Source organism: Betta splendens, chromosome 4 (assembly GCF_900634795.4).
Source record: "Betta splendens chromosome 4, fBetSpl5.4, whole genome shotgun sequence".
Classification (NCBI taxonomy): domain Eukaryota; kingdom Metazoa; phylum Chordata; class Actinopteri; order Anabantiformes; family Osphronemidae; genus Betta; species Betta splendens.
The window spans coordinates 19,885,046-19,887,796 of record NC_040884.2 but is presented as its reverse complement, the minus strand read 5'-3'; the positions used below and the strand labels follow the sequence as shown (position 1 = coordinate 19,887,796).

The 2,751-nt window shown below is 57.3% G+C and overlaps 1 long non-coding RNA gene across 1 annotated transcript; it reads right to left on the bottom strand.

The window, feature by feature from the left end:
- Positions 1-229: 229 nt before the first annotated feature.
- On the bottom strand, positions 230-1,776 carry LOC114854363 (uncharacterized). Its single transcript, XR_003785766.3, has 3 exons — positions 820-1,776; positions 453-554; positions 230-365 (listed from the first exon to the last, which is right to left on the bottom strand). It is a non-coding gene; the product is annotated as an uncharacterized LOC114854363 (long non-coding RNA).
- Positions 1,777-2,751: the final 975 nt, after the last annotated feature.

Genomic DNA, 2,751 nt, shown 5'->3' with positions numbered 1-2,751 from the left:
GGGGCGGTGGCTTCTCGGTGTGTGACAGCAGCCCGGAGGTGATGAAAACCGACTGTGCCCGTGACCTTCTCTGCTCTTTACAGCCTGGCAACACCCTTACACCTTCTCATGCTCCTGCAGAGGGTACCCCCCCCCCCCCTCCCCCTCAGCACCCGTCTCCCTCCTCAAGCACCGACCCCTCATCCTCGCCTGCTTCTCCGCATGAATAATGCAGCAGACCTCCTCGATAGTCGCTCCCAACATGCCGCGGCATGTTTTATTCACGCTAAAGTCAGACGGTCCTCAAAGGCATCGCGGCGTCTGCTCGTTGGTCTCCGTGACCCGCACGTCCCTGCAGAGGAGGGGCGTCTGACGGCGGAGCACCGCTGGAAGCAAATATTTGGGTTTAATTGTGTCGTTTGCTGGCGAAAATGAATGTTTAGATTCAGGTGTTCATTTTCCGTTCCATTTACCTGATGCTGCTCGCTGTTGTTTGTGCATTTGTGCATTCCTAATTAAGGCGGTATCATCTTCTTCTGTGCTCGCGGTGAAATAGGAACGTTTGGTCACCTTGGCTTTAATATGGAAATAACAATCATTTGTGGAATTTAACTGCTGACATTCAAACAGCTTTTAAGTGATTGAAATAACTAATTAACACTTAATGTGATTTGTAGTGATCTGGTCAGCCTTAAACAAACACGTCTGTCTCCAGATCCAGTTGTACCTGCTCCCTCGTTCGGGTTCACCTGTATTTACTTCACGGCCCAAAGGTCAAAGGTCAAAGGCGCTCCGGCTTCGGTTTGTTTGCCTCTCCAGGTCAAGAAGCACCGAACTTACTTGTTAGTTGCGCTGAAGGTGAAATCTTCCCCAAATCCGACCGTTTTGTGTCTCGTCTGAGCGCGGCCGCTCTGGAGCAACCGCCCGTGTTCCTGTTTGCAAAACAGCACGCTCGCCTTGCTCTAACAGACGTGTTGCCACATCACAGCGCTTCGCCCTTATCTGCCGGTGCCATCGCCTCTGCTCGGTGCCTCCGGGAGCGGCCTGAGCAGGTCCGGCCACGCGTCAGCGACCCTCGGCGGTGGCGTCAGCAGGGAGCGCCGCTCGCCTCGCGGGACTCGCGCCTCTGCATGATTTATCATTCATTTGCATTCCCGCGGTCGGGCCGTCGTTAGCGGGACGGATCCGCTGCGTGCAGCTCTGAGCACCTTTTAGCCACATCTCCCACAGATCGCCCTGTCTCTCATCAGTATTCGTCCCGTTGAAATGAACCCTCACCTCTGAGTGTCCAGTGTCCAGATGGTCTTTCGTGGCAACCGCTTTATCCTTGGACGCATCTCTAAACGCCCAGAGCGTCCGTTACCTGGCGCAGAAGACGGAATCGCTCCTATTATCGTCAGTTCACGTCTAAAAGCCTCTGATGTTGATGGAACATTTTCCCTGATGTTTACTCGTCCCGATCTGTTTTATAAAGAAAGCCTTCCCGGCCCACATGCAGATAATATGTGTTTTGGGTTACAACACTTCCATTACAATTATGTTTATATCATGTGTGAAGTGCTGCTGTTGACATAAAATGATTTAAAGGTGACGTAAGTGGGTCAAAGGGCAGAGATGATGTTTACAGGCTCCTCTCTTCCCTGCAGCATGTGGACTCTGAGTCTGCTTGTACTGTGTGTTTTCCTCGGAAGGAGAAAGTCCTCTTCATATCCCCTCGACAGGAGGCTCATCACGCCGCTCGTTTGCCTTAAAGCTCTGCTTTTATGGCTGCTGAACGGCCCTTTAGACCCAGCGACGAGGCCCCGGGAGTCTCCGGGTGCCGCTCCCGTCCAACTGGAAGCAGATGTCGCCGCTCCGGTAGCGGTGCAGGAGCCGGACGGTGGGAGAGGAGCGGCGCCGGCCCGACCCGACCCGACCCGGTGAGCTACGGCGGCGAGGCCTGGTCCGCGGGGACCTCCCAGGACACCTGTGCGTGTAACATCTGGGGGTGCCGGTGTGACCGTCAGGCGGGAGCTCCAGAGAGGAAACCTCTAAGGTCAATGCTGTGTTTGGCTTCATAAAATATAGAGCCGCTGTCCATCCGACTCTTTTCTTAGTAAAGTGCTCCCATCATTCACTCAAGGCCTCCTTAAGCAGCCGAGTGGAGCTCCCTCCGGGGTCCTTTGAAGCCTGACGCTGAAGCAGCGCCGTTAGCGCCCCTGGGAGGAAGCGGGGGTCCTCGCGGTGCCGCTCCCTCGACCCAGCGCGCGCCGTTTGGGCCGTTTGGGCCATGTGGGCCGTTGGACTGGGCCCGGTGCTGCGCAGCCGCTCTGGGGCTAATCTCGCCGCGCTTGCTGCTGCAGATAGCGCGAGCCGTTGCCGAGCGAAATGGACGCGGGCACCGACGTTTGTGATAGTGCGCGGCGGTTGTGCGGTGTTCGGTCCAGATACGGCCTCGCGCGCGGCCGCCCGGCGCTCGCCTCCTGTTGGCCGCGCGGCCGCCTGCTCCTCTGCTCTCAGCATTTTGCCAATTCTGTGGAGATTTGGGTAATGGCTCCCACTCAGCTTAAGCAACGGCTCTGAGTGTGCTGACAGACCCCATCTCCCCTCTTCAACGGGCTCTCCTCATCATAAAGCCGGGTCCCAGAGGCCCCTCTCTGATGCCGGCCGGGCCCTCGCGGCCTCAGCTGTTCAGCATCAGGCCCACTCAGCTGTCTCTTCCCATCCTGAACCCCCCCCCCCCCCCCCCCCCCCCCCCACCCCCCACCCCTCTGCTAACCACCGACAGCATAT